The sequence below is a fragment of the Cydia pomonella genome, chromosome 3 (assembly GCF_033807575.1).
Source record: "Cydia pomonella isolate Wapato2018A chromosome 3, ilCydPomo1, whole genome shotgun sequence".
Taxonomy (NCBI): domain Eukaryota; kingdom Metazoa; phylum Arthropoda; class Insecta; order Lepidoptera; family Tortricidae; genus Cydia; species Cydia pomonella.
In genome coordinates, this window is record NC_084705.1 from 20,948,437 (window position 1) to 20,973,983 (window position 25,547).

The 25,547-nt window shown below is 34.5% G+C and overlaps 1 long non-coding RNA gene across 2 annotated transcripts; it reads right to left on the reverse strand.

The window, feature by feature from the left end:
- Positions 1-20,194: 20,194 nt before the first annotated feature.
- LOC133516271 (uncharacterized) lies at positions 20,195-23,449 on the reverse strand. Of its 2 annotated transcripts, XR_009799196.1 has the most exons (6): positions 22,735-23,444; positions 22,176-22,306; positions 21,671-21,799; positions 21,163-21,292; positions 20,841-20,924; positions 20,195-20,333 (listed from the first exon to the last, which is right to left on the reverse strand). It is a non-coding gene; the product is annotated as an uncharacterized LOC133516271 (long non-coding RNA). The 2 variants fall into 2 exon arrangements; XR_009799195.1 differs by having other exon boundaries at positions 21,671-22,306; positions 22,735-23,449.
- Between the last annotated feature and the right edge of the window lie 2,098 nt (positions 23,450-25,547).

Below are 25,547 nucleotides of genomic sequence, written 5' to 3' on the forward strand. Positions count from 1 at the left end.
AATAAAGGAACAATTTTTGAAATCGGTTCACATGATAGAGAATTATCCTCGAAAAACCAACATACATTACATCGCGCAAATTAGTTAGACAATTTGCCGATACATGGCACTGGACTCAATTACACTTAGTATATGTACTTCTGATCAAGTCTTTTGCCTTTATAATCACACGCGATAACTTAGTTTTACGGAACCCTCGGTGCGCGAGTAAAACGAACTCTCACTTGGCCGGTTTTTTTTTCTAGTAGGTACCGATATTCTCGAGTAGTCAATACACCACTTATTTTTCGTCAATTTGTTTAATGGACGCTTAGTAAAATTAAAACTTCTAGTCGATCTGAGTTGAGTCCTTGCAGACAATGCAGACTCAATGCATTTCGCCGTTTACATAATTTCGTTTAAGCATTCCTTGTTCCTTTGCCAAGTGACAGTCTAGTTTATTATAATAATTTAACTTGCTTTTAAGCAAAAGTAAACAATGTAATGGATGTTGAGCTCGCGGTAGAATGATTAAAACCCTCAATGAGCTGGATCATTACCGGCGGAACCGGGAGCCGCGCTGTAATCCAACTGCGTACTGCTGTCGGAAAGGGCTATACATTTATGCAAATATATATAAAAAGAGTATGCGACTATTTACACTTAAACTTTATTTCAAACTCTTTTATTCATGTTAATTCTTTCATACTAAAGCAATTGTAGTAAAAATTCGATCACGTATTAATTTCACAATAAATTAAATATTTAAAAAAAATCCTTTTAGGGGCACCTCACACGCTGATAATATTCTGCTGACCCGGTACCAATCCTTGTTTTATCAAATATCATGTAACTAAATCTTTAAGTCAACTAAATGGATATATCATACACTACATTTTATAAAGATATATATATTTATGTATGTATGTAAACACTTTATTGTAGATAAGACAGGTGAAAATTATAATAAATAAAAAATATGTACCTAAGTATATGAAATGCGTGAAAGCGAACTTATCCCTAAAAGGGATCTTTTCCAGTTAACCGTTGATCAATTATTTATATATGTATACCTAATGTTGGCAACAACCATGAAGAAATATATTATCTGTAGCTATGATAACATATTTCTGCATGGTCATGGTTAAACCCGGTATAGGTACACTTAGATTACTCAGAATTATCAGGCTACGTATTCACGTAGCATGCATTCGCATGCGGTATTTTTGGACCAATACGACCTTCAAGGGAAGAGCATACTCCCATCTTAAATTTGGGCAACGCACTTACAGTAACTCTCGTATTGCTGGTACCTAAATTACCTATGAGCGACAGTAATCACTTACCAGCTGGTGATTTGTCTGCTCGTTTGCCTGCTATCAATATCATTAAAAAAATGCTTAGCTTAAAAATAATCCTGTTTCGAAACTTCATACTGCTGAGGAAAATCATCACTTCAGCATTAAATAACAAGAGTGCGAGTAAAACATACATTTTGGCATCCCACTTACCACGTATACTACTCGTAACATCCACAATCCAAGGCTAAGCTATAGCACCATAAGCCTGGCAATAGAGTTTTCTCATTACTGTCAAAGTTACAAAAATATGACGCCCGCGGGACGCGTTTTGAAAGAGTAATGACGCACGAGAATGAATTGGCATGGCAGCGCGGAAATTAATGGAATTCTGTAGACCTGTTTAATCACAGCATTACCAGCTCATGCTTGTGAACATACTAAATTGTTTGTCGTAAACATATTCGGCTGATTAGGATTGTATAAAGATGACATTGGGAATTTGGGATGGCGCTCGTCTCAACACCGCAGCATCAATACTAATACCGTATCAGTACCTAAAGTCAACTTAAGAAATAGATCAAATATTTTATTTTGTATTCGACGCGGCTACTTCAGTTTTAAGAACGAAATCATGATGTACGTACGTACCTAGATGTTAATAGAGACAGCAATCTCTCACAAGCTTACCTAACCAAGTTCGATCGGTTACTTAACAATTGCACCCGGTTTGTCTTTGGACTCCGAAAATACGACCATATCTCCGCTTATCGCAAAAAACTTAACTGGCTCCCTATTCGTGAACGTCGATCCTTGCGTATTCTCTGCACTTTGTTTTCAATTTTATTTAATCCTTCAGCCCCTGATTACCTTCGTTCCAAATTCAAATTTGTTACTCCGCGCCCCGGCACCGATCTCCGAACCTCCCGTAGCCTTCAACTTATTGTCCCTCGACATCGTACAGGTTTCATGTCGAATTCCTTCAACATTCAGGCAATCCGGCTGTGGAATGATCTTCCTCTCTCTATGAGACAAGCCCAGAACAAATTCTCCTTCAAGCGCATGTTGCGCAAGCATCTGTTTGACAAGGTTCAAAGGTCGTCCTCATGATGTTTCACAATGGGTATATATTTATATATGTATGTATTTATATTTATGTATCATATTATTTATGTACGAATAATTTTATATAGGTTATTTTGTGATATTTTTTTTGTCATTTTACTCTGTATTCTGACCCTGCACCAATTAGGATCTTTCGGTTTGGCTCATGGTTGACTGGTAGAGAATGCCTTCTGGCATTAAGTCCGCCATTTGTACTCTTCATGTATTGTGCAATAAAGTTTACATAAAAAAATAATAGATACGACTAATTGACCCACAAACCAGTGACCCACAGGTTGAATGAAAAACTTAACTCGAAACATTTTTCTTCTTTTACTTACATTGGTTTGGAAAATAGAGACATATTATTCAAGAATCCTCTCAACATTTCTAATTCAAACCAATAGGTAAATACAAACAATAAGAGATCATCTAAAACTTGAAATACCTAAGTAAATATTGAATTTACCTAGCCCTGTTCGCAATATCAATTGTTTTCGAATTCTTAGCATCAATTTGTTTATGGAGTTTTCTATATTTAAGTACTTATATAATTACTAGCTTTTGGCCGCTACTTGGCCTGCATGGAACTAGTAATTTGGATAGGTAGCTTATTTTTTATTCAATCTGCTTTTTATTCATTCCCTATACAAACTTGTACCCCTTATCACACTCCCTAAAAGGATTTAATAAACATTTTTTTTCTATTCGTCGACTATAATGGTTGAATTAAGATTTCGTATACTAAACTATAATTGCGTTCTTTTCATGTACCGTAAAATGGGGTGAGTAGGGACGAAATCGAAGTCCAAACCTGGATAAAAGATTATTTTTATATCTGGCACATTGATTTATATACAAAAGTGTTCCGGTTGTATGAATTTTAGTTTGACAATGATAATTTGTTGCTTTATTTCACAGTTTCAACGATAAATACATAATAGTAGGCAATCCCAGCTCACCCCGTAGTTGGGGTTAGAAGGGATAGCAATGGGGTGAGATGGGAAAATTGCTAGGGTTGACACTTTCGGATTATGACAATAGCTTGACCTGTCAAGATAATATTTTATTTATGTAGCAAAATTATGTTTTATTTATGCTCCTACGAAATGCTATAAAACGATTTAATGTTTTCTGTAAGTTGTGACCTTTATTATTACGTTTTTTAGATATATTTTTTTATTACTTTGGTCTATATAGAATTAGCAAGGTGAATCCCACCAAAAACATAAATGTGAAATGAATGATAGCCAAGTTCAAATATTGACAATAAGCAACTTTATCGACTTCGCTGACAAGAGTATTGATACTCGTATCTACATATAATGGGTGCCAAGTTCTGTGTAAAAAGTCCTAAAATTTTAGTTATAAAATTATACAACACAAAAGAATTTTAAATGTTAATAGACAATTACTTAAGCAATGCGTTTGTTTCACTTGGGACATGATCATACCCCGGGGCTTTCGGTGTGTAAATGTTTGAAATTAGCCAAAGATTACAAACAGAATGTACTGGTTAAATTCGGTTAAACACTCAGTAATGGCCTGTATTACTGTATGAAATAAATAAAAGGCATATTTTAATATAACATGTTTATTTAATCCCATCAAAAACAATACTTGTCAAAAAAACCAAGTCTCGCAACTCAGTTGTTCTGCGGTAAAAAGTTGTGAGATCCATGTAATACCAAGTCGGTTATTAATTTATTCAGTCTCTACTTAAGCGACTTTCTGTCTTAATACGTCCAGTCTCTAAGACCACGATCGTGGTCCATAACAATTGAAAATCAATTGTGTCTGGAATCTCCGTACTCGAAGCATTAAGTTGTTACGTAATAATTAACAGCATCTTATAGTGACGCATATCAATATTAAAATTCTTTAATGTTTTATATAAATATATTGAGACTTCTTGAGGCAAATTTGCATAATCAGTTACCTAATTAAAGTAAGTCGTTTTACTATGAAGGGAAAACTTTTTGCGATAACTCAAAAACAGCTAAACTGATCATGCCCGCTATAGTTTTCATTTAATGTCTTTCTTAAGCTCTACTTCCACGATTTTTTTCATTTTTTTTGGACCTATGGTTCATAAGTTAGAGGGGGGGGACACATTTTTTTTTCTTTCGGAGCGATTATCGCCGAATATATTCACTTTATCAAAAAATGTTTCTTGAAAACCCCTATTAGTTTTGAAAGACCTTTCCAACGATACCCCACACTCTAGGGTTGAAGCGAAAAAAAAATTTCACCCCCACTTTACGTGTAGGATTACCCTAAAAAAAAAAATTTTAGATTTTATTGTACGACTTTCTCGGGTTTATTGATTTATATATCCATGCCAAATTTCAGCTTTCTAGCACTAACGACCATGGAGCAAAGCCTCGGACAAGCACAGACAGACAGACAGACAGACAGACAGACGGATATGGCGAAACTATAAGGGTTCCTAGTTGACTACGGAACCCTAATAAAAAAGACGCGTCTGGACTGTTAAGCTACCTTGTTTTACAAGTCAGAAAATAAAGGCGACGAAAGCGAATAACTTCTCCGTCAATCGAGTAAAATTTCACTTTTACATCCCCATATGTTTTGTAGCGCGCTTAGACTCAATTGGAAAAGTGCCATAACCCAGATTAACCTTTTACTGCCTCGTATGAAACTCGTTTCCCAACCGTCGCAGTCAATTGAACGCTCTACGGGCCTGAGCTTCTCGCTAAAGTTCTTAGCTGTGCAAGTCATTCGAATTCAAGACTCTCGTGAGGGGAATGAGCGGAAGTAATGTCACGAAGAACGCTTCGTGGTAAAACGGGTTAACAAATTTTAGTATTGGAGAATTTATGTTATAACATTATCTATTTATATTAAGAATAAAATGGGTATACAATTATATTCACGTTTGACAATAAAAAGCATAGAATTAATAGTCGCAGAATATTCACTTCGGGTCTTGGAGTCCGATTCAAATTATTTGTTCTGGACTAAAAATGTCACAGTTGACGGCTGACAGATCATATCCACAATAATTTCAGAACAAAAAATTAAAATGAGAATCCGACGCCTGGTCAGCTAGTAGAATTTCCATTAGATCTTCATATATGCTATTTTTTATTCACGGGTATTCCTGCAAACAGACACCCTCAAGCCCAGAGGGCCCAGCCAAGATGCCAATCGTTTGCGCCGTAGCGAGCGAAGTAGTAATGTCTCTCTATAACTCTTTCATATAAGTGCGACATCTTGGCTAGGCCCCTAGTTGAGACAAAATGCGCATGTATTTGTTATATGTTTTGCATGTTTTTGTATACATCCTTGCGTTGCGCACCCGTAACGCAACGCAACGCAAGCGATATGCCCTCTCACGCAATAAGACGTTCCATAATTACATCCGACGTGTGAAGTTTTTTATATAAGCCAGCCATGCTCTTACTCGCTCCGGAGATGGCACATCGCGGGCAACAGCTAGTTTCACATAAGAAGAAACCTTTGGCAAATGTGTTTATTCACATTCGCATTTATAGAATCGCCATCGCGGACATGTCAAATACTTACTAAATAAAAAACCGGTCAAGTGCGAGTTCGTTTTACTCGCGCACCGAGGGTTCCGTACAAACTTTGAATTATCTCGTGTAACTATAGAGGCGCAAGACTTTTGATCAGAAGTACCTGTACTAAGTATAATTGTGTATAGCGCCATCTATCGGCAAATCGTCTAACTAATTTGCGCGATGTAATGCACGTGTTGGTTTTTCGAGGATAATTCTCTATCATGTGAACCGGTTTCAAAAATTGTTCTTTTATTTAAAAAAAGGTGTCTCATAAAAATTTCAAGTGTAATAAACACACGTAAACATGCTTAAATGGCAAACTGAATTCGGAAATGTTTTTTGTTATTTAAAAAAAAGTTATCAAGATCTGATTATAGGATAGGAGGTCTGATTATATTTTTCCTGTAAAATTTATAGTAATGTTGATATTATGAAAAATTTCATAATTTTTCTTCGGTAAACTTCAGACATAAGGGGGGAATGGTATTGTTTTTCACATTTTCCTCCATAAATCATTTTTTATTTCACTACGAAAAAAAGAAAAAAAATGTTTTGGAATGTACAATTTGAGCTCTTTCAAATGATACCCCACTTGACCTAGTCACTAGACTTTGAAAGTTTGCCCCCTCTTCATATCCGGCATTTTCCCTAGCCAATAAAAAAAATACTTTCAATATGTCTGGGTTAGCGTTGTTCATAACTATTCTAAATTTCAAATAGATATCTTAAGTGGTTCTCGAGATATTTAGCGTTGCGACAGACGGACGGACGGACAGACTCGCACCATAAAGGTTCCTTTTGTACCTTTTTGGTACGGAACCCTAAAAAGCTGAGTAAAACCAAACTTACTAGATTCATTCATACCAACCTGAAAGGCCGCAAGGCTAAAGAAGACAAAATAATAACAGGAACACCCTAATCCAGTCATCTTGCGCAAACAATGTAACTAAAATCATTTGTAATATAATCAAAATACTTTGAAAGCCAGTGTATGGCTGTTGATTTTATAATATTATTTTTCATTTCTTGTTTTAATTGTAAATATACAATTAAAATAGGAACAACACAAATAAACTATAGTAAAACAACACAAAGTAACAAAAACTTGTTTCGAAGCAACATAAGTTTTAGGGCTCACAACAACAGAATCTTGTTATGGCTGAGTCAAGAAGCTGAAGCTGTAGTTTAATTTAAATTGACTGGAACACCTTCTATTATGACTTATTTCGGCACAATAAATATTGTCTTTTACCAAAAACAATTTCGTAAAATTTAATATCTACGTTAAAAGATATAAAGTTAAAAATTAATTAACTGTACGCATACCTATAATTGTAATTATTCCGTCCATCCTTTACTAATATTTTTAGATCACATATGTATATTACAATTTACTTGTAAACCGGGGGCGGTGCTCCAACGATTTCAATTAAATTTTAAGTAATAAATAAACGGCTCCAACGATTATAATAAATTGGAACGAATAACGACTTGTAGGCAACAAAACGATCAGAATTAATTTTCCTGAATGTTCACAGTCACCTGATTCCAGAACCTTTTTGCACAATTGATATGTGTCTCCTGTCCTCTTATAGACAAAGGGTCGGAACGTGCGCAGCCTTCTTTAAAGAGCCGACATAGACACACTGCATTCCATCCACCGCGCTTGAAACGCAATCTAGTCGTATCAATGGGCACAGTCGATTTCATGGGAACGCAGATATTGGAATGCAGTTCTTCTAAGGAGTGGGTAACTTAAGCTTTTCCTGAGCGATCCCAGACTAAATAAAATAAGGCCCTGTGTTTGTGCTAGTGGCGCCCCTACGCAGTTTAGTGTAATATGCCCTATTAATATAAGACGCACAACACACTTACATTATGAAAAGGTTATCAAGTTATAGAGTGTAATAATTTTATATTTATTTTTATATTTATATTTATTTTTTTGTACTTGTAGATATATTAAATATTAGATTTATTATTATTATTTTGTATGTCACTAACCTTAATTAATTTTAAGATTTGTTGTAACTACTAACAATTATGGATCTATTATGGATTCGAATTAAATAAATAATTGAAAAATAAAAGCGATCTTTGCGCCGTTAATGGCGTAGCGTAAGACACCTGCCTCAAATGAAATATTAGAAATATTTAATGAATAACTGAGGTGATTCTGCAGTGACGATTAGACAATGTGGTGGTTCATGAAGAACCAGATTACAATAGAAAACTTTTGTTAAGGCAATCAGTGACAGAGCGTCCCTAGAATTGGGTTCTAACATGCTTGCCTATTTTAAGACATATCGGCCCGATTCGAAGAAGGATTAAGACAGGTTTAAGATCTTGAAAAGATCGATAACTAAACGACATGTCAAAATTGACGTTTATTTCTATTCTGCTGTCATCTCAATAACATCTATCTACGATATTTCTAACGTCAAAGTGACATTGGTTGCCCGTATCGAACTGCTTCTGTCAATTATACGAAATAAAAATGATATCTAAATGAGAACTTATCTAAACCAGAACTTATCGTTATCGTATTTCATTCTTCGAATCGGGCCGATAAGCAATAATACCTTAATTATAAAGGTCCCCAAAATATAGCAAGCCAAACATGCTCCGACTCGCCAACGCCAAAGTTCGACGTGTTACCGTAGATTCATAAATACTGCTTTACGAGTATACCTATACAGCGTTAGATATCATAATTCAAATAATTTTGAGTACTTACGTGAATTTTTCTCTACGCTAATTCAGTGAACCCTAATAGCACAATCGAATTAAGACCAACCTCGAAATTTCTAGAACAGTCATGGCACTACCGGTACCTACTTTCTACTTTGATCCTACTATACAATAGGTAAAATTAAACACGTAGCATATTACGAATAAACGTAGGTTACTTATTGTGAAATGGTACCTAATTTATGGATATGAAATTTAACAATGTTCTCTTACTTAATATTTATCAAAGTTATAATAGATATTTGTACAACAAGAGAGCAAAGTTTGATATTTATTCGAGTGCTTATTTTGAGTCCCGTGCAAGCGAAAGATTCTATAATACTCGCTACGCTCGTGAATCTAATTTAGAATCTTGAGCGTAGTAAGGGACTCAAAAACGATAGATCTCGTGTAGTACACAAAGCTTTGCACCACAGCAGTGAGAACATATTTGGAAGGTAAAAATACAACATGAATAAATGTAATTTGTCTTCATCACTATTTCACTCATGTTTTTTTTTTTTTTTTAATACTACGTCGGTGGCAAACAAGCATACGGCCCGCCTGATGGTAAGCAGGTTCCGTAGCCTATGTACGCCTGCAACTCCAGAGGAGCTACATGCGCGTTGCCGACCCTAAACCCCCCTCCCCCTTGTTGAGCTCTGGCAACCTTACTCACCGGCATGAACACAACACTTTGAGTAGGGTCTAGTAAGATTTCTTAAGATATTCTAACAATTAAGTTTAATTACCGCAATAAATCAAAACGAAAGAAATTTCAATACAATAATACGGAAATAATGAAATAACGAACATCAATTGACAGTTCAATCGACAACTTTTTTTTAAGTTTGTAAAATACGGTCCGAATTGCGGATACAACTTTGGTCAACTATATATAATATATCGTTACAAGTAGAATTATTTACTTTGCGTAACAATTGCGTATTTTCGTAAGTTAATTGTTTTGATTGTATAATAAATAACGTATAATATGGTGTCTTTATTAAATTTTAAACTTTTATTTCATTAATTAATTATTACGAATGAAGACTCGTAGGGTGTTTTGGAACGATGCGGTCTGATTTACTTCGGGGGTCTATTATAAACTGTCAATATACCGTTGTATTACTTGTATTACGTTTCTTTCTTTTTGCTAATGACGTGAAAGGGACAAGGACAATAGAATCCAAATATTTCGAACTTGTATTAGGCCCCGCACGTTGAAATGACATTCGAATATAAAGGTCACTTAAATGATATTTTGTCTCACTCAGTGAGCGAAATGCAACTTTACTCACTGTTTTTAAGCAGAAAATTACCCTTGTTCGAGCTGCTGACGTGAAAAACTCTTTTGCAACGTTATTCGTGAGCGCTTTGAGGCGATTTATAAATCTATAAGGAAAGCTCCTTGACATATTAAAATGAATACGCGTTCAGTCAGACTTCAGGTTGTTTGACCTTTGCCACCCACTCATCAGGAAAATAACGCTTCAGTGGCATTAACTTACTTGCCTATGTTTTGACGACATAAAGATTACCTTCGTCGATATAATACATTAAAACCGGACAAGTGCGAGTCGAACTCGCCCACCGAGGGTTCCGTACAAATTTACAGTTTTTAGATTTTTCCCTGTATTTATAATGTAAGACGATATTACTTGCCAAATTCCATAATTCTTGGTCAACGGGAAGTACATTTTGATTCCCTTGAGAGTGTCGACCATATGTACATTTTTTTCAGCAATAACAGCCGTATCTTTTTTAAGTTAACCTAGAAGTTAGATTTTTTCACAGCTTCAAGGGACTATAGACTTTTATGCTTGTAATTTTAACTCGATACCTCCACGCGATCCCGAGATAAAGGGCTTTGAGAGAATACGACCGGAAGGACGGACTGACAGATGGGCAGACAACAAAATTATCCTATAAGGGTTCCGTTTTTTCCTTTTGAGGTACGGTACCCTCAAAAATGCGTTTTTTTTTTTTGGGTTATGCGAATGATGGCATAATTGTGCCTAATTTATTACTACGAAGGGGACCAAAGAGTGTGAGATTGTACCTATGCAATCGCTTTACCGTCCACGTAACTGCATACAATATCATATATTTTGGACCACTGCTTTTTCGCGACTATTTGTCGTCTCATATGTATATTGATTCATTAATTAAGACAACACATTTTAATTAGCAAGATTGATTCACTTCTAATCACGTCTAAATTTTACCGCGCAAAGTGCCCGATTTCTTCAACTTGACACTTCTTCAACTTCTGGGGATTTCTTTCTAATCCTAAATAAATAAATAAAAGGATGCTGATTACGCGCGCTCCGCTTGGTTTCGAAGAATATTTTTTTAGTTTCTTCATTGGTATAAATTAAATTAGACATATATAGTTCGCTTATCTCTTTCTTATTATTAAAATAGCATTAACTTAGTAAAATGACTGAAACAGACACATCCTCCACTTCCGATATTTCAACCGGGATTACCCGGGAAATCAGGAAAATGAGCATAATATAATTGTTATGAAACAAGACGACCGCTTCTCCATACAAACGTAGTTCCCCTTTTTCTCTCTGGATATTGACATTGTGGATTTTTTACATAATTTGATGTATATTACTTAACCATGGCCATTTTAGATTTTTTGATTATTATAAAAATTAGGGGCAAAAAACAAATTCCATACTTTATAATGCTCCTAACTCTAACAATAATTAAAATTTAAACAAATATCAAATGAAAGGACAGAGCTGTGGGTGTTATACATATGTGCCAAAGTATTTTCAGCAATGTTAATATCCAGAGAGGAAAATGAGGACTACGTTGTATGGAAAGGCGATTTCAAGCAGTCGTCTTAAAGATATACTGCACGGTATTTGCGAAAGTGTTTCCTTTAAGGCGGTCGGACTTCACATCTTTATATGCCGATCCGCACGCCGCTCCGGTGTGCGAGCGGGACATAGCTAATATATGTACAGTCAGTACCTATCAATAGTAGCGGAAAAAGCAACACGCCGAAACTATCTGTCACCGAGAAATATTTTTCCAAATAGAGATACAGTTCGCGTTCAATAGTATTTTATGCAATTGCAATATAATAGAGAGCTTTTCAGTCGAGTACCGTGTTAAGGCAACGAAGCCTGCTGAATTGCCTAAGTCAGGTACGAGATTGAAAAGCTTGATTATATCACTATTGTATACAATACTTTTTCTACGAGTTATCTAATATAATACTAACTACTAATCAATCTAAAATAGTACATTACGATACAAGTGCGAAAAATAGGAAATTCGAAACAAGTGGCGATAAATTAAAACACGACCGAAGGGAGTGTTTTAAATCGACACGAGTTGCGAATTACCTATTCGCACATGTATCGTACAACATTTTACAGTACATATGGCCTTTTAAATGTTCGACACAGTAACGTAATATGCCAATTTTCGCACTAGTGTGGTAAAGTACCACCATATGTACTGTAATAATACTTAAACAATATTACTAATTAATGAAAATTGGTAAGTATCTCAGTAAACAAAAATGTATTATAAAAGACAAACACGCAAAGCCCCGCTCTCCCATCCCCCGTTTAGTATTTTCTATGGGAGCGCGGCGGCACGTGATTGGTAAATTTTTGTTATAGTTGACTACAGCATATTGAAATAAATATTATAGTTGAGTTGGGAGCCCATACATAAAAAGTACGCAATAATACTCTATTGCAGTCGACGAGTAGAAAAAGTATTTGTCACAGTCTAACTTTTCTACATATCGAGGTATATCTCTTTTTGTTAAGTTATTAGAGAAAGGTAGATGCTTTCTACACATAGTCAGATCCATTATTTTTAATGCTCACTGTATGCATACTTGCAGAGACCTGTCTCGTTCACACACGGGAGCTGCGTGCAGATCCGCATCAATGTAATAACTGCTTTAAGCCTGTCTAATAAATAAAGGTTTTAAAGAATGTTAAAATTAATATGTAAAAACATTTGACGTATATTAGGATTACTTTGTAAATAGACTTACATATGTATTGTCCCACACAACAGATATGTATTTATCCGTTATCCCGCATAACAAAAAAAATGTGTCAATTAACACATCCCTCTCCTGGCTAAGCCCGGCTTTTTGTTCCGATCCTATTAAGACCTTATTGTGTCCGTATGCGTCGCTCGGCGAGTGTAGGGTTGGCTGTTGGCTCTATAAGTATTGTTTGTCAGTGCGCGCACAGCTCATTTGAGCTTCGCCAGAATAGATGTAGTAGTTTTCGAATTATTATTATGTCTTTGTTAGCTATAAATTGAATCGGCAAGGTGTTTTTTAAATATTAGATTTAGGGTTTTTGTATAGTCGTAATAGAAATATCAAGGAAATAGCACTATTTATATTGAAGTCAAATTATTTCTATTTTGAATATACATATAAAATAAAAAGTACGAGGCTCCGACTTTGGGGGTTCTCTGAACTAAACAAGAAACAATTTCACGAAACAAGTAAAACGACAGGATTTCATGATTCTTCTGCAGTTCCACTCTATTGAACAGTAATATGTAGTTGTGTTTTTCAAGAGCAAACGCACGAGTTAGGTACCTACTACGAATACAAAATAAGCATTCAAAACTGCTTACTTAAATATTGTAATTGAAAGATTAACTTAAACCATTCGTAAACTTTTATTATTTGAAAACGTTAGGTAACCGTCACTTGTAATACAAAACAACAGAGACTCTGACGTCTCATTTGGAGGGTCATGTCCTCGGCGAAATTGCTTTCGACTGCGTAAGTACCTACGTTATTTTTGATATTAAGTGAAGACGGTGCGACAGTATTGAATGTTTCTCACAAATGGAAATGTTTTACCTACTTGCACACGAAAATAAATGTTTCACAGCTCCATTTCTTATTAATGCGGTTCGGTAATTGGAAATGATGTTTTTAGATTGAAACATGAATAAGTTTACATTGATATTAGTCTTCTATTTATTTACTTAATCTTTTTTGCACAATACATGTAGGTACAAATGGCGGACTTAATACCTTAAGGCATTCTCTACCAGTCAGTCAACCAATGGGTTAAACCAGAAAGATTAAGTAGGTGCAGTGTCTTTTAAAGTAAATTAATTTGTAACCGAAACTATATATGAATATAAACTATGTATTGATAAACTTACACGTATACTTAATACAAATAAACATACGTATATTTATACATACATAATTATACCAAGTGTGAATCATTAAGTTGATGAGGAAGAAAGTTTGTCAAGGAAACAACATTTGAAATTTATTTAATTTTACATACACAATTAATAGCTATATGATCAAAAAACTAAGCCTAAATTAGCCAGAGGCATTGTTCCCAGGACACTGGCCGCATTCCAGCGCGTTACCTCTCGGGACGGGAGTTTCAATAATAAAGTAAGTAAAGCAAAAACATACACATACAATAAGGTTTGTCTATTAGCCCTATATATGTAGTACCACTAATACTGTACCTACAAATTAAATGTATGTACCTAATGAAAGCACTCTTGGAAAGTAGAAAAATATTTTTTAACGAAAATTCAGACGACCGTCAAGAAATTTACGTGAGGACAAATATTCCACATAGATCGAAAATTTCTGCAAAAATAATGTGAACATAAAAGTTATATTTTTGACAAAAGTAAATCTAGGTGAGGCCGGTGTTGGTGATTATGTATTGCGTAGAGGCGAAGTTTCATATCACAGTTGCCGCTGAAAGAAAAGAAATGTATTTTTTTAAAGTTCCGTGATACAGATTCATAGGAACCACTTGGAAATAAGCCGAACGCGATAGTTTATTGTTTTTAAATATAAGTATCATTAAATATACACATTTTAATTTAAGAGGCAGCGACAGGATGAGTAAAGTTTCCTTTAGAGGGTAAATTTGGTTAATTTATTCCGTATAATTATTAGTGCTTAAATTTTACACAATAGTTACTAGTTCTATCGTAACACAACATTTCTAATTTATGGCGATGCAGGCATAATCTTAATTTATATCTAATTATCACACACTGTGACTAGCCATATGCCTATTGCGTAATATTAGCCTCGATTTTATATTAAAATAACGAAATACCTTGTAAAAACAAGTCCTCTTCATTTGCATTTTTCAATTATAATTTCATTGCGTATTCTGACAATTACGACTTGAAGGACACGTTTCCGTATTTCATCACTTGTGATGACAATTAAATACGTAACATACAGTAAATATTCATTATTTTGGTTTATATCAATGCGCGAAAATAATAAATAATATTAAGACCGCTAGTTGTTACCTGGTATTAGTTTTCTTTGAAAAGAATATTTGTAGTCTTACATGCATGTAAAATGTATAAGTGTTGGTACAAAAAAACATTGACTTACTTAATAATAAACATAAAATATTTCAATACAGGCGTTATTTTCAGAAAACAAAACTATAATACCTGAAATTAAATAATGGTGTTAGCATATTCATGTTTGACAGGTTTTGGAACGATCCCTTTTTTATCGATTGTTTTGGTCTACTTAAACTGACTATTAAGCAAATACTGTCATTGTGAGCGTGAACGACATTGTGTGCGTGAACAAGGTAGTGTGCGTAAACGTCATTGAAATTATCTCCGTCTTTCTCTAAGCCGTGTATGCGAAAGAGACACAGTTGATAATTGGCATTAATATGAACGTTATTGTATAGGGAGTATGGATTGGTAAATAAGATGTAACTTATGACCTTTCTTCATGAATCGTATGTCGTTACGTGCCGCGAAGCGAACAACCTCTTCTCTGATTTTGATGCCCTGGTATATCAAAGCTAGAACTACGTCATAAATCTTCACGTCGTCATTGTGTCGCTATTATGTCGCTATATTGTCGCTAGTCGCCAATGTGTCGCTATTGTGTCGCTATATTGTCGCCAGTCGCTGTTATGTCGCTATTTTGTCGCCAGTCGCTGATATGTCGCTACTAAAGAGTATAAAAGGGCCGGAAAGTACGGTAGGGGGGGGATTCATTCTTCGACTATCAGACTAGCAGTATCTCTGGCTTTGAGTAAGTCAAGTTTCTCTACTATTCTTTCTATTTGTTTGTGTTTGCTGGGAATTATCCTGGTGAATTTAAACTTGTAAGATTGTGTCTATGTTTGGCATTGCGGGGACAACGTTGTCGTAATGCTAAGCTTAGGCTATGGTGGAGATTCTTTACTTCCTTATCTGTGTTATTATATTGTGAGTTTTTTGTTAGTAAAATCTAACTTTGTTATTTTACTACCTTTCTATGAGGTTAGTTTGTTATTTTATAAAGCCAGATCACTGTTTGGACTAACAGTTTGTCCATCTAAGCAGCTTCTCCCTAACGGTGACAAATTGCAGCTGTTTAGAAGTCTTTTGCTCCAGGTTGAGAGGACTTGGCGTCTCTTCTTTACCAACATAAGAGGCGAGCATACTCTCCCTAGTCTCAAAGTCCAGCTGTTAGATGAATGTGAGGGCATCACGTGCGTGCCATTGGGAGTAATCCCTACTCACTGAAGTCTGCAGTAATTGAGGCTAGGTCCCGTATTAAATATATTTATATATTTCGGTACCCTGGTTCGTGCTTGTGCTGGTTGCAGGGAAAACTTCTGTCGTGATTGATACCAAACACAAACAAAGTCTTAGTCATGGCAGCGTTTCCCATGTGGCTAGTACGGGTGTGGGCTAGGTTGCCGATGTTTTTATATACATGCTAGGGCGGTCTATTCTCATCCACCGTGCCCACGTGGCGATGAGGAGGGGGCCAATCACACAGACACTAGGGTTTGCTATACCTCGGTTTTGTCGGCCGAATGCTTACAGCTTAGACTTAGGGATACACTTGTGTATGTTCCAAATCACTAGATCAATGGTAAGTACGATCTGTGTTCTGGACATACTAGATTAGGGACTAAGGGCAGGAATAGGGTAGAGTCACACACACTGTTATAGGGTCTCTCTTAGGTTTGGTCTATAAAGTTGATTGGTTGGTGTATATTTCTCTTTTAAAGGTTCTAATGACGTGAAGCTATGGTTTTATATCTTGTACTAATGCTAATATTGAGTGAAATATTGGTAATGGAGTCCAATTACCTAAATCTTACAGACTTACTTATCCTGAGTGGAAAATTGAAGGTTACCTGTAAAATCTTTTATCTATTTATTTACATTTCTGGGTTTTTTGGGTGTAGAGACGAAGTACTGAGTATTGCAATCAGGTTCTAAGGTATTTATAAATTCAATTTTTAAATATCAAGTTGGGTTTAGGAACACAGGCTATTCTGGAATTAAGGAATGGTTTGTTTTAGAGACCCTTTGGCAGGCGAGCGCAGTCCATTGGAATCTTTGAGTGGAATAATGCTCACCTTGATATTTCGATCTCATAAAGTACAATAATGAGCTAAACTTGTACTTCGTTTATACATTTGAAAGGCCTGGGAATTCAGCCTTCCTTTAGCTATGGGGATTGGGCAATGGCTTAGTAGCCTTAGTTTTTGGATATGAAAAAAGATAAGTAAATGGTGTCTGACGAATACTTATCGTTTCTCTTCGTCAGCCCCTAGGTTTGCATAGGTTTCGAAGCGTTGGTCATAGCCCGTCTGGCTAATAAGATAGGAGTAGGTGGCCCGATTGATATTGCTAATCGGAGTAAGAGTTTTCAGACCTGCATCTAGCATTAGAGGCAGCACGTGTGAATAATTCATACCTCGTTTAGAAGATGATAGGATTGATAGGTAATAATATTTAATCTGATTATAATAGCGTGTAAATGGGCTTATCCCAGGAGTGCTGCTTCAATGTTACCCCGAAGACTTAATAGGAGTAGCAGGATTTTACCAAAAATATTTTTTTATTTTATATTATCATATATGGTGCAATACTATTTTTATATTATCTTACATGCTGCAATACTTTTCTAACGATTTAATATTAGCATATTTCAACATTACATCAAAAATCACATTGACGTTTCTGTATCTGTAACTTAAGGCTACACTCGACGCCAACGTCTCGCGCGTGTGGGCGGAGCCTATATCCTGTCATGGACATTGTTCATAACTTTTAATTTATTATACCTATATTTTCTCTCTACTCATAAGGTGTTTTACTTAATATAAAGATGGTTTAGAGTAACTTAGTTTTACGGTGTTTTGCTGGGGGTGGAATCTTAACAAAATATCCTTTAAATCATTTCCTATCATCATAATAAATTATGTAGTACAGTAAATATCAGTTCCTTTACATTTAGGTAATAAATAATTAGGTAGAATCAGAGTCCAAGATTTAGTTGTTACTCATTAAAGAATTAGGGTTCCGCGGTTCACTTCGAGGGGTCCTAACCTTAACTAGACGATCACTTTGCCAAATTATTGTTAAGGTAAAATTATTGTAGGGGTAAAACTATGGGAGTAGAATTTAAGGGTGGTATCAGCTTAAGGTGAGGTAGATTGCGGGTAGGTAGGGGAGGGTACATTTTGGTGAGCCGTGACGCAGGATTTATTTTACCTGGTTTACTATGGTTTTTCAATATATATCTATGTAAAAGTAGCCATTCAGGCTACATTTTGGTAGGCCGTGTCCAGTATGCAGCGTAACCTCGATGGTTATATTTTAGTGGAATCGACACCAAGGATAGAAAGTAAAAGTAGCCATTCAGGCTACATTTTGTTGCCGTGAGAGCGGAGTGGGTACACTGAATTTTGGACTCTGTTTTTATTGTGTTTTAAATAAAAGTCATAAAATCTAACGTTTATTTTTCAAACTGTTATTATGTACAAAAAAAATCCTTAGAGTTATTGTCTACTTAATAAATAAATCCTTATAGTATTTTCTACATAATAAGTATATCAGTCTTCTTTACTCGTTTTCTTATCGCCGTTGTTAGGGGATTCATTTTATATTTAAGACGTGTCATCACAAAATAATCAATTATAATTTCATCTTCTTGCGTCTTGATACCTGAAAAATAATAATAGCAAAATTAAAACCTATGTAGTATAACTTTAGTACATACAACGACTATCTTAAGCGAAAATAATCATACTTGTTCCTTTCGCGTCATAGATTTGTTAAGTAATTATATTTATAGCAGGGACCAATAACAATAATGAAATAAATAAATAAATATTTTCAAGTCAGTCTTTCACATATCGACCGTGTCTCAAATAGGCAAAGTTTGTGCTATAGGTACTAGGTGGCGTAGTGTATATTTCTATAGATAAGTACATTCTTAGAACTTAGATAAATAGATAATATCCATGATTTAGGAACGCATATTCGTGGTAGACCCGCAACGCAGATGCGCAGTAGACGTGCAATTGGATGCTTTTGTTAGGCAGCTGTCATAGGAAGGGTCGCTACCTAGTAAGCTAGGAGGCTAGTGCCAATAGTCTAGACATAAGTTAACATTACCTAAGTCTACCTAGGATGCGGTTAGGTATAGCCTAGATAAGACACAGGTATTTTAGAAGTTGTGCTTCACTCGAAAAATCATGGGGGCGTGAAATAGTTCATTTCACGTAATTTTCTAAAAATATTAAGGAACAGGGGGCGTATTCCGCATCTTTCTTACTTTTCTATCTTATATGCCGGCAATCCCTCTGGGTTTGCGATCGCTCGACTTACGATTGGGCGATTTGTTTGAAATTTGCTTTCTATATCATATAAATAGCTACGCGCATGTGATAATATAGGAGTTCGAATTGTTATTAGGAAGTTTATAAACTCAAAATATCATCCTATAACCTACAGATCGGATAATAAAGTTCATGCGTTATCTGCCAGTTAAGAACAGCTTTGTCACTCATAGAATAGTAGCAACAAACAGTTAATTCTGTTAGGTACAATTTAATCTGTATAAACGTGGGTCTAAGTGACAACCACACATACGTTAGGACTATGTTTGGTTTGATTATTATATGTGAATGTCATACATTGGTTACTGTAGGATAATCATGTATGTATGTATGCACTAGGATCTGCTTGAGTTCATCTGACAAACAGAGTTATTTACCACATATGCTAGGACATTTAGACTAGGAAAGCAAACAGTCATAGTACGTCATATAATAATTATTAGAAGATTAGTAGTACATATACATATGTATGAGCATTTAGCTACATAGGCATTCTTCAGAACCCTCACTATATTTATTAAGAATAGCAGTGAAATATGTGCATAGTTACTATCTACAGTCATTGCTATTATTTACTTGGGCCTGTACGAGTGCTTTGTTTTTCATGAAAATCGACCGAGATATTTAATGCGTTGTTGCTCTGACTAACGGCGCACATACAAAAACATACTTATTTGTAGTATAAAAGTATATTAAACATAGGTTGACTTAGGATTACAGTACTGATCTGTTGACGGTACTTTTCCATCATATTCTGACTACGGTCGAATAATAGTACATGATTGGTTAAGCTAGCATACTAAGTACCTAACATAAAAGAAGATTTCGAGTGTCATTTTCCCTATAAGTAGTATTCAATGTAGACCACTGCTGATGTGGGTGCAGGTTTCTAGAAATAGAGCCGTGGAACAGGAACTTTGAAGTGGCAGTAGACAGCAGCCATTGTTACAGCAAAAGTTGTGAAATAAAATTATTGAACAGGAGTCTGGAGTGGTGTGGTCCTTCGTAATCTGAAATAAATAGGCAAGTATTAGAAAAAAACTGTTAAAATTAAAGAGGAATAGGTAGCGTTATATTTTCCTTTTTGAGGGCCAATTTTAGTTAGGTTAGGCTATATAATCAACAAATTTCTTAAGGCATCCATTCGCGGGGGCGCGTTATTATTTTCAATACATAAAAGGATATATAAACCCATTTTATAGAAATATTAGGGTTCATAATGTAAAAATAGGTGATACTTAAATTTTGTAAATAAAATAATTCTAAAAAGTTTGAAAATCTTTGCCTTGCAGGACATACTTCCATAATCTAGGTCCCAAATAAGCTAGGCTAAGTCGAATTAGTCAATAGAATTAGAATAGGTTATGTGAGGCTAAGCACATACTTAATTTCTCTACTCTTTCATTGGGAACTCATCACTCAGGTTAAAAAAAAAAAAAAAAATTAGTGTCAGTCAAAAGTCGTGAGTTCCATACATAACATTACATTTTGTACAATTTATTACAAAAAGAAAATACCTTTCAGAAATAGAAGCATTCCATAGTGTGTATTTTGAGGCTAGACGTAATGACTCTGCGGGGCACTGTCAGTTCTCCGGAACACTGAAATTGAAAATGTTTAGCTTAAGTAGGGTATATTTAAGAAAACTTATTTTTAAGTCTCTTTAAAGGGTTTTATTTTCTACTATAAGATATTTCACATACATCACAGTTCAGAAAAAGAAAGACTAAACAGTTCAGATTTCTTTATGACAAATGAAGAAAATTAAGTTGTTTATTTTACTAAGTAGGGTTAAGTCTAAAGATAGCTTTTCAAGATGGCATTGGTTACTATACTTACTTGAAAATTGTGGTAAGACATGGAGAAACAGGAATCATGAAAATAGCCATCGAGATTTCCTTCTCTTGGCTTAAGTTTAACTGACTGCTAGGTGACCTAACGGCCAGGTATCAGGAAACCATTCTGTTAGCTGAAAATTTAAACATATGTATATTGTACATTTTATTGCATTAAGTAGAATATTTGAGACCGATAAAAATAAATGAGTAGATAGCAAACATCAAAATGACCAACTCAATGTACTGCACATGGTCAATGTTCAAAATAACACTGTAATAGGATTTGTACAAAAGTCAGTCTGAAATTATATAAACTTGAGGATAGCTATTTATAAGTATTATTAGAAGTGTTTATTTTGAACTAGAAAGGTTTTAATATTTAAAAAAAAAAAAATTTTTAGTAGGTACTAAAAATTTTAAAAGCGAGAAAGTTTTTCCTAAAATTTCTGTTTCTAAATAGGATTAAGAATAAAACATTTGCTTTTTAGTGACATAGTTGTTGTACTTACTTGGAAATTATCGAGAGACTCGGAAAAGTCCATGAAAACAACAAACGGAAATTTGCTCCGCTCGGCTTAAATATCACCAAACAGTAGGTATGGGTATATATAGGCAGCCATCAGACTTGTCTCTGTTTCCTGAAAAATTAAACATATATTGTAAGGTTAATTGCAAGAAGAGGAATATTTATGACAGGTTCAAGTTTAGGTTCACTTTTTCAGTTACCGGACAACTGCCGGGATCCTTTTAGAAAGAAAACTACAAATTCACTAACAAATTTTCAGTAACGCAAGAAATCCTATTCATATTTTAGCTGAAGTCATCACATAATTTTAAATTTTCATAACATCTTGCACTTCCAAATTAAAAAAAAAATACTCATATTTAAAAAAAGGACACCCATATCATCTTATAGAACAATAACATTTTTCGAATTCCAAATACAGTCAGGTAAGGCCTAAGGGAATTTGTTTAGTAGTAGTCTAGTAGTAGTATTAAAAATGTCATACTTACTCTTTAAGGTTGTGTAAAGATTCATCAAATCCAGCAAGCGGGGTTCTCCAGCATAATTTCAATATATTTTCATTGTTAACAGTTCATGTAAGTCAGGCAACAGGGACTATTCCAATAGAGTTGTCAGTTTACTAAAAGACACATATAGTTTGTAAGTCTTATTGCAATAGAAAACGCGTAGTAAAGGATCAAAATAACATAAGATAGGCAGCATAAAACAAAATTAGGAATGTCATCCCGTCAGTACTTTGATTGTTTTCAGTTTTATTCGAAAAGAAATGTGTTTGTATTGGTGAACAAGACAGTAAAAATAAGGCAATACAATACTCTAGGCCACTATAAGTAGAATAATACCAAATTGGGAAAAACTTAATGCTAGTCTGAAACAGACAGTACTCGTATTGTCTCGTATTTATTGGAAAAGCAGTTTTATTGATAAATAGGTCAATTTGTGGGTGGAAATTATTTTCTATCAGGCTTTAAGTATGTGAGTATGTTTGACGACAGGGCTTCAATAGCAGTGATTTTTCTAAATGACAGAATAAAAATAGAAACTTACCTTGCTAGGAGTGACAGATTTCATATTTGAGCCCATTTCGATCGGTATATCGATTCGAACAGGAACTAGGCACATTAATTAAACATCCTTGTTTCTATACAGTTCAAACTTTAGGTCATAGGTCATCGTAGGGCACTAGATTCATTGAAGATTTATAAAATTTGACGAAAGTGAAGAACATGATCGTGTTTTAATCCGAAATTCTATTGCGTTTGTCTTGTACAGTTCTTGCGATTGGCGATGGGTAGGATATTTAGAGAATCGTAAAAAAGCAGACTCGAGGACGATCTTTTCCAGTACAATTAAAATTTCTGTCGTGATAATGCTTTGTCAACTTTCTCCATACAGCTTATTTATTTACAATATGGCGGTTAGATGGTTGTCATTTATTTGCTTATTAAGGTTTTAATTCACTGTGACACTGATAGTTGAGGTAACTTTGGTATTTATGACCTTAATTAATAATTTCGAGATTTAATAACAAGTTTTAGGCATTGAAAATGAATGCTGTTAATAGAAAACACTAATAAAAAAACTTAAATGAACGGAAGTAAGAAAAGTGTCAGAGCTTAGGGCTGCCATGATTAAAATATCATTGTACGTCTAGAATCGTTTATGGTACGACATGATTGAATCAATTACTTTAATTTACTTATTGGATAAATGCATCCTTACTATCATATTAATATAAAATGCATATTCAAATCTTAAAACGGCCTAATTTCATTGTTTTCTTTTATTTCTAGTTACACACGCCAACTATGGGGAACATTAACTAAGTCGGCTACAATCCGATTAAATCATGTAGGCAGTGTTTCATATGTTGTCAGGGATGCTAGGACGTATTTTTAACTTTGTCACACATGGACCGACTTCTAGAAAATATTGTTTATGATTAAAAGCGGGTTTACACGATCGATTTATTTTAGGATTAAAATAGTTAATAAAATATTGCATTTTATTTTTAACAGGTCAGATACGAAATAATCTTTTGGCAGAGAATTGAATAAACTCAAAATGTATAAATTCCGAATACTACTTCCATCTAGTGTCGAGTAGAAGTATTTAGACGTTCCATGATTGATCGATGACTAAAATTAATTAGTAGGTGGCGCTAAAAATCAAAAATACTAGAGTAATTTAATTAATCAGGAGGTTTTATTTATCATCGTTTTTTATTTTACTTTATCTTTGGCTAGTACTATTCATCGATTATCATACAGTAGCATGTATTTCAATATTTATTTGCTGCAATCTGTTGTGTTTCGGATCGTGAAATGAAATTTGGCAGCTTATCTTTACGGCGTCATCTGACGGCGAACTGTGACATTACTAGAGTGCGGAAGGGAATACGTAGATAACCACCGTAATGGTGTCGCTATTTGGCACTAGGTGACAACAACATCGATTAATTGATAATGATAATTTATGGTCAAAATTATTTGTATATTTTGCTAAGAATAAGGAAATTTATTTCCTAGAATGAATTCTTAAAAATCAGTAATATAAAATACAATCCAGCAGGATGCACCGGGTAAAAGTTTTGTTTTAGGGAAGTCAGCTTTTCGCTCATACATTTTTGAGTTTGCCGCCTATAAAATACGCATTCGATACGTTTGACAGTTTGAAGCCGTGAAGATGGAGTAAAGACTGTCTAATTGTTTTTGTTTTCAAGTGATCGTAAAAATGAGCCTAGGTCGTTTTAATAATGGAAATCCGTATGTGAGAGAAATAAAAATCGTTGTGAAGTTTAGGATAATATGTGTATTAGCAAACCGAGTTCATGACGTGTGATCGATCTTAGTTATAATAAAACAATGGTGTTTGTAACCGGGAGTATTTGTTTAGACAGAAATATTCCATTAGGAATTGTTAAAATAAATTGGATAGTGTTTAGAACAAAAACAAGTGTATAACTGTATATGTTATCCCAGAGATTGATTATAAGTGCTGTGACAGTGGTTAAAAGTGGATACATTATCAAGGAATTTGCATTGGAAACGTAAGTACAGAATATTTTGACAAGAACATCGGTTGTTTGTATATGAAACAAATTTTAGATCTTCTGTTCGAGTTATATGACATGTAATAATAATTTACTCAAATTCTTTAGATATTCCGGATTGTTAATTAACATGTGTTGTTGAATTTTATATTCACGTCAATTTCGTATTTTATGTAATTTGGATATATGCGTATTTAATTGCGTTTTAAATGTATATATATATATTTTTTTTCTCATCATTTAAAAATAAAACTTGCCAGTACGTGTGTGAAACACCTGAATAGCGAAAGGATACGCTAAAAAGCTATTGCTAAATTCACCTCTTACTATAACTCTCTCGTGGCGTAATGGTTCTGTAGGTTGCCTAATGTATGTAGGCTAAATGCTTTTTGCCTGAGTTCGAATCCCACTGCGAGTAAATAAGTTTTTGTTTTTTGTTTTTGTGAATCAGTATTAAATGATTAGCCAACTTTGAGATTACATTGCTATATTTTAGATCATTTTAGGGTTTCGTTTTTTTTTTTTGTTTGTTGTAGTTACGTGGCTTATTAACCGTTTAATATTCTTAAGAAAAACTTTACCTTTATAAGTTGATTTTAAAAATCAAATGCAGGAATTTTCTAAAAAAGGGGTTTAGTGAGAAATTATGTGTATCTGAGTGAAAAGTGGATTGTCTTATAGTGTAAAAAGTGTTAATGTGGTTATAATTGAAGTGAATTAATGAAAACCTGAACTATAATTCAAGTGAATATTGTAATACCGGGACTAGATTATTAGTTAATGCCGGGCAATCTGGAGAAGAACAGAC